The sequence below is a fragment of the Podarcis bocagei genome, assembly GCF_964188305.1.
Source record: "Podarcis bocagei genome assembly, chromosome: 7".
Classification (NCBI taxonomy): domain Eukaryota; kingdom Metazoa; phylum Chordata; class Lepidosauria; order Squamata; family Lacertidae; genus Podarcis; species Podarcis bocagei.
In genome coordinates, this window is record NC_138132.1 from 27196327 (window position 1) to 27211432 (window position 15106).

The following is a 15106-nucleotide window of genomic DNA, read 5'->3' on the forward strand; positions in this document are numbered from 1 at the left end:
GTCCAGCACTCTGTTCTCAACCAGATACCCATGGGAAGCCAGCAAGCAGTCTCGCCACCTGCAATTCCCAGAAAAGGCATGCTGACTTCGGCAGTGGAAGTAGACCGTAGCTATCTGTTCTGTTGGTTCTGTCCTACTTACTGCATTTTTATCCCACCTTCCTGCAAGGAGCTACACATAGTTCTCTTCCTCTCCATTTTATCCTCACAACAACCCTGCGAGTCAGGTAGGCTGAAAGGTGGTGATTGGCCCAAAGTCACCCAGTAAGCTTAAAGATGGGGTGTGGATTTGAACTTGGGTCTCCTAGGTCCTAGTCCAACACTCCACACCACACTGGCTTTCACGGCTCATCCCCTCACCTCACTCCCAAGGACATTACCTCCACATCCCTTTGTCTCTACACTGGGGCAGACCCTATCCAAAGCCCTAGATTCTTCTCTTTCACAGAGCTCACCTGTTTATTGAGCATCTATCCTGACTGGTTTGAGCAGAGGTCGGGCAACTTCCTTTGAATGGACCCCACACTTTCTAGTGGTTTCCCCTGTTACTATCCTTCCTGCATCTGCCAGTGTGCAGTGGAAGACCTACCACAAAATATTGACACCCTGGAAACAACCGGGATCTCCCTTTCTTCCATCTCTCCAGCGTCCCCAAAAGGAGCCACAGTCGTAATGAAACAACAGGACTTTTCTGACATGCCACAGAGATTGATGGCTCGGCTTTGACCTACCAAACTGGTAAAGGCTTTCTGTGCAGAGGTGAGGCGAGAGATGTGGCAGGTGAAAGTGGTGGTGGTGTGCTTTCTGGGGAGAAAGGGAATGTCTTCTTCTACCTGCACAACATCTGCATGTCAGAGGATTGCATAACGTTTTGTTCCTATACATTCCAATTATGGAACATGAAATTACGGCTATATCCAGACCACAATGTTTAAAGCCCATTTAAAATGTGTGGCTTCCACCAAAGAGTCCTGGGAACTGTAGCTTGATGAGGGTACTGGGAACTGAAGCTTTGTGAGGGATAAACTACAGTTCCCAGGATTCTTTTGGGGAATCCGTGTGACTTAAAAGTATGCGGTGGAGTTTGTTGTGACCAAAGTCCTGGATTCTTTACAAAAGAGTATGTTGTGTCCAGTCCAGCCTTTCCTTCTAACTCAAACGACAGCTGTTTAATCAATCCCTTTTCAAGCCACTGATAGGGAATTCACCTCTGTGATGTTCCTGGCAGGGTCCCTCTGACCCCAAATCAGACATTGATCCTTGCTTCCATGCTGCCACCATTGCATATTTACCCTCCTTATCTCTGCCCACTATCAAAAGGCAGTTTCAGTGAGAACAGTGTCACCATGCCTTCAAAGCAAAGGCAAGCAACTTCAGTTCGTTCCGAGGGATGTTTATAGCTTGTCCTACATTTGGCTCCCAAATGCGAGGAGGAGTCAGCCGCCATAAGGACACACCCATCGCTCCTTCCTTTACACACAAATAAGGCGGTGGAAGTTTGGAACATCTGATTACTTTAAAGCATCTCTCCCTGCTCAGTACGCAATTAGAGGTTGTTTGAACTAGGTGCTCACTCTGCAAGGCTGTAGGGTGATTCATGTAACTCCTGCTCTGCTAATGAATGTGAACTAAATTCATTAGCAGCTGGACAGAATGCTAACATGCATTCAGCTCTCCACTCTCCCATCCTCTTCTTCACATCTCTAGACTACAAGCTGAGCCAGTTTTTCCATATCAACAGCAATCGATGGTTCATACAGCAAAAAATTCCCATATACTACTAACCCAGAAATCGTAAACTGCGTCGCAAAGGGTATAATTAAGACTCAGCAAAGGAGTTTCCTCCTTACCAACTGCCAAGTGCCTTGTTCATCCTGCGGCGAAGCTGAAGCAGAGTTTCCCCTGAGGTTCCTACAATGCCATGTGTTTATCATGGTTATTAATACTAGTAGTATTGGCTGGAAGTATTTTTACGCCACTCTTCAGCCCAAAAGGCTTCCAGAGTGACTTGCAAAAGACCAAGAAAAAACAAGACGTTCCCCAGTCAGCCATGATGTTCACTGAGTGACTAGTAATGGACTCGTTAGCTAGGCCTACCTCACAGAGATGTTGTCAGCACAAAAGGCCAGGGCAGGGGGAGAAAGAAAACCATGTAATTTACTGTTACGTACTTGTAAGCTTTGTAAGGATCCATATCCCAAAATGCAGCATGCAAATCACTGTAATCAACCAATCAATAATAAAAATGTTTGCTTTCTTGAATTCCTAGGAAGAAAAGTAAAAGAAAACAAAGGTAGTGAATAAATCAATTCTGAGTGTTGTGTCCAACTAAGTCAAACTCAGAGGAAACCTCTTAAAATCAATGGGCCTGATTAGCAAGTCCATTTGTTTCAATGGGTCAACAACCCAGTATTCATGACACCTGCTCCTGCGTGTACACTCCTTCTCAGTCTCATGATAATGTCATAGCAGTTTGTCACACACTGAGACATTTATAGATCCCAGATCTATAAATTTGTGTGTCCTGGACAATAGAGCAGCAATTAGACATCCTCTTTCTTTCTTTCTTTTTTAAAAGCCAACTATGGTGTAGTACATGTCACTATAGATTACCGCAAAAAGGAAATGTAGAACAGAATAATGAACAGTTTTTCAAGGAAAGCAAATGAAGGGCACCATGTACTACAAGAACCTACCCAAAATTCTATACCAGAATGTCAATGACATTTTGTACTGAGGAAAGCTGGCATCTACCACCTGTGCACATTATAAGGCTCCATTCACACCATACATTTAAAGCACTACGGTTCTAGTTTAAATAATCATGGGTTCCCTCAGAAAATCATGGGAGCTGTTGTTTGTTAAGGGTGCTGGGAGTTGTAGAAAACCCCTATTCCCCTCCCAGAGCTACAATTCCGAGTGTTTTAATAATTAATCCCTCTTCCCAGAGAAGAGGGAGAAATTTGAAGGTGCAGTTCACATTTAACGGAGAACCAACATAATTCACACTTTCAAAAAAAATATAAATCTATGAACCAAAACACACCCATCCTTCGAAATTTGCACTTCTTTAAATTTTGCATGGGTGTCTTCTCTCAAAGTAGCATGTTCAAAAATGAACATTTGGAGAAAGTGTGCATTAAAATATGCACATTAGTAGAGATAACAGCCCCAAATGCATTAAATATGGGGAAATTACTTTGCAAAAATGTGTTTATTTGGCATTTTAGGAGAAATTTGTACTACAATGCTGCTGAATTTTCACAAGAACTTGAAAAATATATTGCAGACTGATGTAAAATTGTGGAGAACTGAACTTAAGAGTGGGAAAGTGAGAAACTGCGAGGAACTGAAATGGACAGAGTTGCCCATCCCAGTTATGTGTGTGTGTTCAACACTTGAACCTGCCATCTTTGGCCCTCCAGTATCAATATTTCTGTGAGAACTGGGAGTTGTTTGCTTCTGCACAGGCTTTCAGCTTTAGTATTGCTTCCATTGCCACAGTGAAGGTATCTTTACTCACCCACACCTAAGACAATGAGTAACTTTTTTGTTCACCCTGACTAAGGTTGTGAAAATCTGACTCCAAATCCTGTTCTAAACCCAAATCTCAAAGAAGCTTAGCCCCTCCAAGTGTCTCAGGAAACTGAGTCAATCCATCAAAATACGGGCCTAGAGTGATAGTAGAAGGTAAGCCCCAAACTTGTTAGTGTTTTGAGACAGAAGTGTGGGCAAATTGACCTTCTAGGCTCTATAGTTGTATGTTATCCATTTCTGCCTGCATTAGTATTTTGCTGGCACCTGTGGAAATGGCTCCATGGCTGTTCTTCTAGGCCACCTGAAACAGTCGTGGCTTCCCCCAAGGAATCCTGGGAAGTGTGATTTGTTTGGGGTGTTGAGAGTCCTTAGGAGACACCTATTCCCCTCACAGAGCTACAGTCCTCACTGCAATGGTTTAACAATCAATCTTTCCCAGGGAACTCTGGGAACTGCAGTTCTGTGAGAGGGATAGGGGCCCCCTAACAACTCTCAGCTGTAGTGTCCTGTGGATTTGGGAAGAGTACTTACTATGTGAGGAAACCTTTCATAATACCAGGAAGCAGAGTAGCTTTAATTGTTGTATTTATTAATGAACAACAGGTCAACAACTTGGCATAGCAGCTAAGACTTGCTACACAGGCAAGACAAAGGTTCCAACTAGTTTCCAACCACCTGTAGAGGGAACCTCACCTAGGGAAGGGAGTTTCACTTACAGATCTCTCACACACTGCATCGGTACCCTTAACAAACTACAGTTCCCTGGATTCTATAGGGGAATAATATGGCTTTAAGTGTCTAGTGTAGATGGGGGCCCCAGTCTCCCTGAAAATCCCAGAACATGGTCTCAGGACACATGAAGTCACCACCTTGCTGAAGCTAAGCAGGTCTTGGTCTGGTCAGAGCCTGGATAGGAACCCACCTGAAAACACCATGTATGTCACCTTGAGGTCTATGTGGAAGAAGCCAGGATATAAATATAGTAAATAAAAATAACTCAAAACCTGGGGTTGCATTGCAACAGGATCCTCTAAGGGAGAGTTCATCCCCAAAGACTGGCTTAGACTTTTAACTAGGGTTGCCAAGCAATTAAAAATGTCCAGGTTTTCACTAATAAATTTGTTTATTAGTTAAACATGTAGGTGCTTTTTGTTTGCAGGATGATGAAAAAATAAGAAAAGTTCAAGTGTCTTCTCAGTGAACTAATATGCACGTAAAGCTACAATTAAATTTGAATATATTAACGGAAGAAAATGAAAGCTTGCAGCCTCCCCCCTGCCTCCCGAAATCTACTCCATCCCCAAAGGCTTGGGGCCTTGACAGTCACAGGTAACAATAGTAATTAGCATTTATACAGCATTGCAGATCTTTGGAAGAACATTTCATACATCATTTCAGCAGTTTGTGCAACAATCCTATCAATCAGGTCAGTGTAAGTAATCCCATTTTGCAGACTTTGAACCAAGGCTGAGAAAATAGTGCCTTACCTAAGAGAATCTAGCTCATGCACTTAGAATATTTTCATACATGTGGCTTAGGCATTCTTGCTTCAGTGGGGTTTTTAATGTGATCAGAAAACTTACCTAGTAAAACTTAAACTTACAGAGTAAACGTGGCCGGCCAGACCTCCCCATTTGGCCTGTAAAGCCATTTCCCAAAGCTACATCTACATGTCCCACCCATTATGTAGTATGTGATGTCAGGTGTTGGTCAAAGTAGAGCTGCAGCTACCGAATGCAGGACCAAGCTCACTGCAGATCTGCTAATAATCCACAAGTCATGTCAGAGTGTTCTTGTCGGGAGCTGACTGGCATGTTCAGAAAACAAGACTGAAACACGCACACATAGATCGGCTAGTGTGTGGAGAGTTCAATTCTGCTTGAGCAGTATCTCCCTACCCACAATGGCCGGGTTTGGTAGGTGGGTGAGACAATCCACCCACCCATCAATCACATGACATCACTGTGACATCAAAGTTGGCCTGCTGGTATGGGGAAAATATGGTTCTGGCCCGCCAGGCAAAAAATGTTCCCTGTCCCTACAGTAAATAGTGCTCACTCGCATTACAAATGCTTTGCTTCTGCACAAACAAAACCAGAAGTTAACATAAACAGTACAAGAGAGGCTCGAAGGCAATTTAAACCTCAGTTTAAAACACATAATTTGTTGGGTTCATTGCTACACGATCTGAAATGATGGCCACCGGCATAGTTGGCTAAAATGGGCCTAGGCCAGAGGTAGGCAATGTGGTTCTCTACAAATGTTTTTGGACTACAACTCCCATCATTTCTGGCCATCACAGTCCTGTTAGATAGGGATTAGACCAGGCATGTCCAAAGTCGGCTCGGGGGCCAAATCCGGCTCCCTGGTCGATTTAATCCAGCCCCCCAAGCAATTCTGAGAAATTAATCTGTTGCAGCCCTCGAACGTCTGCTGCTTGGCTTGTTCTGCCCAGGAGCCAACGCATTGACAGAGCTGCAGCTCTCTAGCATTGACCCTTGGAACCGTCCACCTGCCAGCTCACACATGCACCCTATCGTGACCGTTGTGTGCTCGGTGTGCAGCTCACTCTCTCATTTGTCTCGCTCTCCTGGCCATCTGCCTTTAATCCTAAAAGAAGCTCAACAACTTCAATCCTAATAAAAGCTCAACAACTTTGGCCGGCCCTCAAGCATCAAATCTGGCCCTCTTTGAAAAAAGTTTGGACACCACTGAATTAGACAAAAGTATGGAGGACAGGTCCATCAACAGGCATTAACACCCATGATAGCTAAATATAAACTCCTGGAAGCAACAATAGGAGAGGGCTGTTGCCTTTGTGCCCTGCCTGTGGCCTTCCTAAAGGCATCTGGTAGAATACTCTATGGACCACTGATGAGCCACTGATCTGCTCCAGCTGATCTTCTGTCTGCCTATGTTCAGATTTGTGTTGCCAAAATCATCCAGTTTTTAAAGGTGTGCCTGCTTTCAAGGTGCTATAATAGATGGTGTAGTAGAGTACATTTAAAAGTGAAGGTTTTGGTTTTTTTAAAGGTTAGTAAAAGGACATAAAAACCTACATTGGTTAGAATGATTATTCCCATCACAAATGCCTGGCTCCCATAGAAGTAAATCATTCATTCCTTATCATACTGTCTTGCACACAATGGTTTCTTTTTTCAAAACTAGGAAATGCTCTGCAACTGCTTCTTTGCTCAGTTGAGTCCAGCTCAAAAACGATTCCCCACCATTCATTCAAGCTTAGTGTCCACCATGACCTTTAAGCCAGCTGCCTGACCAACCCTCCTGTCATCTATACAGCCTTCCAGCCTTTCTGTGACTGCTGTGAGCAGATGCCCAGCTACAGATGAGGGGGAAATTGGATTCAGTTCTCATTTAAAGGCAAAATGATTCAATCCACACTTTCTGAAACAATATGCAAACCAAAATTGCAGCTATCCTTTGAAATTCACACTTATCCTAATTTTGCGATGCCGTTCTCCAACCAATGTTTACAAAAATGTATATATTGGGGAGAAGCGTGCATAAAAATCAATGTATCAGTGAAATTAACATACAAAAACACATCCTGTTAGGAGAAATTGCTTGCACAAAATGTGTACATGAATCAAAAGTGCATGAAAAAAATGTGTTCTGTTAGGGGAAATTTGCACTAAACTGCTGATGAATTCCCATGAGGATTAAAAAAATAATAATAGCCACAAATTGCTGAAGAAATGTGGGGAACTGAATTTAAGGCTGGACTGGAGAGATCCTTCCATCCCCACGCTCAGTTAACCAGTCTCAGCAGGCCCTGAAGCCCCAGCAGCAGGAAACTGGATCCCTCCAGCCCTACAAAGTGCTGCTAAGCCCTTTGACAAATGACCCATGACAAGAGACGTCATCGTCCCACACAGCTGGGATTTGGAGCTGGGGTTCTGCCCATCGCCAGCAGCCAGCATAGCGGCTGCACCGGAACGAGCCATGAAGGGTCAGCAAAGAAAGCAGGAGCTGCATTTGCAGGCGCTGCTGGTTTTGCCTAGGACTACCGCCTCCTATGACTCCCCTGGGCTGCTCCTTCCTCATGTATTGCCGGTAATGAGAAATGGAGAGAGGCCAACTCTCCATTTTTGCACAGCCAAGAATGAGACAAAAGCAGAGGCCATCAGGTGACGGTTCCAGCACCCTCATTTGCAGAATTAGAAAGTAAAGGGGCATTTCATAGTCTTTGAAAAGGATGTGTGGGTTTTGGTGTGGGTTTCTTCACCACCTCCATCAAATTAATCCCACTCCTATGCACACAATTAGATAAAACAAGAGACAGGCCACAATTAACTGGGACGAAGCAGAGGACTCTGTTAAAAAGCCCCACTGTTTCCTCCTCCCTCTTTGCTTCCTTCCACAATGGATTGATTATCATATTAGTCCTTGCAGGGGGGTGCATTCCCTTCTGGGGGCCACATGCCAATGCTGAGCGGAGCGAGAGAATTTCTCTTTGTACAGTAGGCTAGATTTTCACACCCCTCTCTATTCTCCATCCAAGTAAGCAAGTCATTACAGGAGTTTACGAAACCTTCCAGCCAGGCAAAAGTTATGGAGGAGAGTATGCGGCAGGGCCAGTGAGGGGTGCAGCCTGGGGAGGGGAGTGGCCTTGGGAGAATCTCAAGGGCCAATGTGAGATGGTTGGAGAGCTACATTGGCCCCTAGGCCTTATGTTCCCCACCCATGAGTACATGGTTCTATTGTATTTTTAAGCTTTTTTCTTTCTTTTAAACTTTGGTCAAACTTTGCAAACTTCGGGGGGGTGTCGATCTATGGGTAGAGAAAGGGTCTAGAATAGAGATGTCCAACCAGTAGATCGTTATCTACTGGTAGATCCCCAGCTAATCCTGGTAGATCATGGGATCCTTACTGTGTACAAAAAGTTATGGGGGGAAAGCTTAAAAAACTCTGTGCAATCCTCCCCCCAAAAGCTCAACAATTCGGGGCAATCCACCCACCCCACGCACGCTCCTCCTCCCTCCAATGCCAATGGGTAGATCACTGCCAGTTTTTTTTATACTGGGAGTAGATCAGTCTCTTGGGAATTGGATATGCCTGGTCTAGAAGTATTAATATAAAGAAAATAGTTTTTAATACTTTTAATAATTGAGATGAACAAATGAATCCCAAGCCATCCTGATCCCAAGATTCAAAAATCTAAATATCTGAGACAGACACTCCCAAAAGGTGCCGCATTTGGACTGGGCAAGGAGCCCTGCACTCTCCCTGTATGATCAGCCAATGATAGCCCTACTCAGAGTAGATCCATTGAAATCAATGGACCTAAGTTAGTTGTGCCCATTATTTCAGTGGATAAACTCTAAATAGGACTTACTTTGGAGACAACCCTCTGAAATGAATGACTCCCTTGGGTTCATTCATTTCAGTGCGTCTGAGTAAAACTTAGGGCTAGACAGCCTTTATTACTGTGCATTCAAGATTATTTATGCTCATGATGTTATCTGGGCAGTTACATATCCTGTTTGGCTCTCGTTGGCTACTAGCCGTGATGGCTATGCTCTGGCTCCACAGATGGAGGCAGTAAGGTTGCTAAATACCCGTTGATGGAAAGCACAGGAGGGGAAGAGGGCTCTCCTGCTTGGTTCCTGCTTGTGGGCTTCCCACAGGCATCTGGTCGGCCACTGTGAGAACAGGAAGCTGGGCTCTAGGTGGGCCATTGACCTGATCCAGCAGGCTCTTGCTTTCAGTGCTGTTTGCCCCTGTGAAAATTTCAGGCTGGGCACCCTGTTTCATCTCTGAAACTTCCTGCCTTAACCCAGGACTTCTAGTGAATCTCAAGAAGTTCTGAATGCAGAGACTAAAACAATCACGGTTTGGTTTGACTCGGTGAACACAAACCAGGAGAGGTGACCTGGTAATTTCTCCTTGTTCTTCTTTTGACAGGAACACTGGGGCACTGGCCGCTGCGGGCCTTGGGGGGAGAGCATCTGGGGTCATCCACAGTGGGCAAAGGGAGCAGGGGATAACATGGCACTAGGCAGCTGCTCTCAGCTCTGTGTGATCCCCTTGTTTACTTTTGGAGAGAAGTGCCAACTTGTCAGGTTTAATGTTTGACAATTGAAGCTGTCATTAACCAGCCAGCTACTCTTCCCTCATATGATAAATTCCTAGGGCTTGAAGGAAGATCTCCTTGTCCCTAGTTAGGGATGGGGGATAAATTTGATTCAGGTTCACATTTAAAGGCGAACCTATCTAACTTTGTGAACCAAGATGCAAGACTTTGTGAACCAAGATGCAGCCAGCCTTCCAAATTTGTGGATTTCACAGTGCAGTTCTCCAGTCAAGTAATGCATTCAAAAAGGCATACACTCGCTGGGTCTCACTGGGTGAACCATGATGACAAGATCTTCGCAATGGCTCTTTGGGGCACATGGCTGGTGGCAGCGACCCACCTTGGATCACGCAACCCAGGAGTGGGTCTTGACCCACCAGCTTAAAAACAATAGACCACACTGTCTCAGGTTCCAAATTAGAAGATATGCTTCTTTCTTTGACCATCCTTTCTTTATAAACTTTCATTTATTAATTATTGGATCCCACCATCCTTTGGCCCCTAGAAGGGCTCCCCCAAAGCCATAGGATCAAGCACAGGGCTATTTTTCTAGAAAAAGAAGTGTCGGAACTCACCAGGAACACCTCCCTCGTTCTCTTAGAATGGCAATGGTGCCCACCTGAGAGGGGCCAGAACTGAGTTCCGGTGTGTTCCAGCTGGGGGGGGAAAGCCCTGATCAAGTAAATCTTCTTATCTGAAGGAAGGGAAAGAGAGACCAGACCTTGCCATAGGCCCCTGTATTGCCACTGCAGAAATCTCTGCAGCCTTGGCCTCACCAATGTCTGAGCTTCAACACTGACAGACAGCAAAGGAGGCGGATCAGTGAAGACATCTGTGCAAAAGAGCCTGCTCACTGTGGTAGTTCACTCGCCATCAGTTCTTCCTCCACACCCTGCTTTTAGGATTGCAGCCTAAATTATTTCATTGTTAGAAGACAAGATAATTGTAGTTAATTTAAAGCTAGGGTTGTAAATGGATATATATGATTCAGACATTTGGATTGTAATTGAGTAATTTTGCCATTGATGATTGTATATGCAAATTTATATGTGTGAAAATAAACACACACACACACACACACACACACACACACACACACACACCCTTTCTATACACGATTTGAAAAAATAGGACAGATTAATGTATAAATACCTGGTGAAGAACGAAAAGTATGTTCCTTAGGCCATCTCTTTAAGGCTGTGGTTGTCCAGGTAGGGCTGGCCCAATCATACATAGATGGTGTAAGGCCTCTGCCTAGAGCAGCAAAACATAAAACTGGGGCACTCACTTTGTCATAAGCAGCATCAAAATCTAATCCTTCATGCTGCTGTCGGTATGGCCGGCTACTTCCATGAATGAAGAGCAATCAACAGTTCCTCTGCCTACAATTTCACAGGAGAGTCGGGGTGGCACATTCCGTCTGTGTAGGAACCAGCCACACAGGAAGTCCCAAGGAAGACCGGGCCCACATCTGGTGTGGGGCTGGTGGGTGTGATTTGGGGGAAACTCCACACCCCAGATGTATACGACGCTCTGCAAATAACATCCTTCACAGGCATACAACCTAAAATGTGACACGTGAAAATGACAAAGGAAAAGGAAATAGAGACGGGGTAGATGATGTGGGGAGTTGAATTACAATGCTTAATTTGGTTACAATACGGCTATCTGGAGTTAGGGGGTGTCCCGAAGCCTTCCAAGAAAGGGTAGATTCAGAAGGGGGTGTTGAATGAAAGAAAGGAGGTGGTGGTGGCACAGAGGCATTCTGGGAGACAGCTCTAGTCATAGGGGGCATCAAGGGAGAAAGGGGCAGAGTAAGGAAGAGGGCTTTGGGTGACTGGATCTCTTTTACTTCTTATTCTTCTCAGCTGAGGCTTTTCATGGCCGGTGCAGATGTTTAGGGTGGAAAACAAGCAAATGTGTGACAGGAAGCGTTTCCAGAAGGCGGGAAGAAGAACTCTGGTATTTTCATCAAGAGTGTTGTGGTTGGGGTTTTTTTTGCCCCGCTATATTCATCCAGGCTGGTTTGAAATGTGTCATAATTGGGTAATTTGTTCAGACCCAAGGGCCACAGCGAAGCAAAGCAACCCCTCTTACGAGCCACTCGTCATTTCCACAGTCTCTCGTGATCGCCACTCTTTGCATAAAACGTGCCCAAATGTAGCAGGGACTGACTCCTAGCTGGGAAATGCGTCACAGACCTTTAGTAATTCTGCTCGTGCTGCTCACAATGGGAGACCTAAAACAGACATCCAAGGCAATGGGATGCTTCAGCAGATGATCACCATTTAATTGAGATCTCCGTTTAGAGTTAATTGCATTTGGCTTTGCAAGTGTTGACTCATAAACACACATGCTCCGACACAGAGAAATAAGCTGAGGGCTGATCACTCCCATCTTCCTCGGGCCCCAGCACATCTCTCAAGGAATGTGCTCAAGATGCCACCATTTGAATCAACATTAAAAGAAGTGATCAATGGGGCCTGCGAAGCCCACACTCTCCAAGTGTTTTCTAGGGACGGTCCTGGATTTACAGAAGCCGTCTCAGTTTTTTTATTTGAGCCCAGAATATCCCACTTTTCTTTAGAATGCCCCTGTTTTCATCAGAGAAATGTTAGAGGGTATGGAGTTATCCGATACCCCCCGAACCATCTGAAGTCAGTTTTTTTAATGTTTAATGTTTTATAATGATTTTATACTTGTTGGAAGCTGCCCAGTGTGGCTGGGGCAACCCAGTCAGATGGGCAGGGTATTATTATTATTATTATTATTATTATTATTATTAATGTCCCTATTTTCATCAGATAAATGTTGGAGGATATGGAAACCTGGGGGAAGGCATCAGCCCCAGGGTTCTAAATTTGGAGCTTGGGGTTTTCTGAGATTCCAATGCAATTTCTCATTCCTGCTTCTGGGCCTGGGTGCTTCACCTACCTTGGTGCTACAACATTCCTTTTGTGATGAGACAGTGCACAGGTAGGTACGCTGGTGAAGTCAGAGAGTGTGTAATTGTCCAAAGGGTGTGTGTCGCGTCTGCACAAACGATAATAACAGCAATAACCTAAGAGGGAATCCTCAGAGTGACATTCCAGTGCAGGCAACAAGCAAACGGAGAGTTGTGTACACGTGGGTGTCTTCTTCCTCTACTGAGAGACTTGTCTTGCAGGCCCTGTGGGGTTGCTGGCAGCATAGTTTGGTCAGCTGCAAGTCATCAAGTGCAACACATTATTTGGGGCTAAACTATGACCCTCCAAGTGCTGTTGGTTGATGGCAACTGGGGGCCACATCTCTGTTTTATTCAACGATTAATGGCAGTCAACCACACGCTTGCTTTTTGGGGGGTCAGAATTCTGTATTAGAGGTCCCTAGCCTGCTCACCTCCTTGCAGAACTATATTTGCCAGGATAACAGGGTGGAGAGGGACTGATCCTTTAAGAAACCATTTAAATCCAATGACATAGCTCTTTCCATACTGCTCAGAAGTTCAATGGAGTTCAGTTGAAAGTTTCCATCCATATCAGGGGTGGGGAAACTTGTGACTCTCCAAACGGCTTTGAACTACCACTTTTACAGGTGCCCCATGATGCCCACACCACGTCTGTAAGAACCCAATCATTTGGTGTGGCGGCACAGACACGTTGGAACTCCCTGCCTGTTTATATCAGACAGGCAGGTACCTCCACTGCATTTTTTCTGTCCCTGCTGCAGACATTATTATTTAGACAAAAACCTACCCAGATGTTTGGAAAGTTTATATGAGTTTTATTTTCTTTTAGCTAGGGTTGCCATACGTCCAGGAAACCCTAGACATGTCCTCGGGGGGGGGGGCTACATGCCCATCCGGAGGGATTTTTTACGCAAATTTTAAGCTCAACTTTTTTTGTCTGTATTTTTACCTCTGAAAATATGGCAGTCCTGGTCTACTGTATTATGGTTTTAATTCTCCATATGTTTTAAATTGCGGTTGTAAATATTTGGTGATAATCTTATTGTTTTAGCTTTTTGTAAACCACTTTGAGTCGTCCCCCCCTACAATCAAACAGTATATAAATTTTATGAATTAAAAATAAACAAATTCCCATGGTCCCTGACAATTTTCCCATGCTGGCTGGGGCTGATGGGAACTGGAGTTTAACGACACCTGGAGGGCCACAGGCTCCCCACTCCTGTTCTATGTGAAATACAACAGAAGAGCATGCCCCCGCCAGCTGATTGGCAGTGCCCCTTTGCTGTCCATTTGACCCCAACGGTGGTGCCCAATTGCTTCATACCAGCCAAAGGCAAAGGCATGTAAAGTGCAAGCCCAAAGTATTTCTCCTATTGCTCATATGTCTTGGGCTGGATCAATCAAGGAATGGAATGCGCTGGGAAAGAATTTTCTCCCAAGGCAACCTTAGCAGGAACTTTGCTGGGGAGGTGCCAGGCAATTGCCTTCCTGAGGAGGAGCAGCATTAGATACAAGCAGGGAAGCGGGAGTGACCTCAATTTCCTGCAGGTCTAGCAAGAGGAAATACAGTGGTACCTCGGGTTACATACGCTTCAGGTTACATACGCTTCAGGTTACAGACTCTGCTAACCCAGAAATATTACTTCAGGTTAAGTACTTTGCTTCAGGATGAGTACAGAAATCGTGCTCCGGCAGCACGGCAGCAGCAGGAGGCCCCATTAGCTAAAGTGGTGCTTCAGGTTAAGAACAGTTTCAGTTTAAGAACGGACCTCTGGAACGAATTAAGTACTTAACCTGAGGTACCACTGTAGAAGCAAAACCACGGAGCCCAGGATGAAAAGCCCTTTTCAGCAACTTCATGGATAGTTCCAAAATCCACATTTAGAACAATATTAGGCCAACCAAAATGTCACAAAATACTGTGTAAGCTTTCAAGTTCTCTGAAACACCTTAGCTGCATTCAGATGGTGCCCCTTCTCTCAAGCAAGTTCTTGCTCAAGCACACTGCTAAAACTACTCATAGCCCAATACAAATTCTAACATGCAAAGACTAAATTGAACTGGGACTGGGGTCAGGGTGAGGCATTTACTGTATCTGTGGTGCCCTTGTTTAAGAGAGTGGTGGTTTGTAAATGACACTAATTCATGAATACCATTAACTATAATTGAAGCTGACCATAGTTAATAAACCATAGCTAAAGATGAGGCATCTAGCAGGTGATCACTTAAACCTTGGTTTACTGTGTCACAGAATAGTCACAAGCACCATCGAGAGCAGTCTTGAGAACAGTTTGATTTTTTTGCTGCTCTTTACTCACAGCTCAGTTAACAGGCAACTTTTAACCACAGTAATAAACCATAGTTAAGCTGCTGGGTTGCATTCACACATAAAGCTAAGCCATGTTATCTGTGAACCAGCCTAATAACATTCCAGCCTTACTTCCTGAGCCGTGTTTAAGCCTCCCATAACATGGAATAGATCAGTGGTGGAGTCCTGTTAATGGCGAGGGAGCCCATTTCAGATATGAT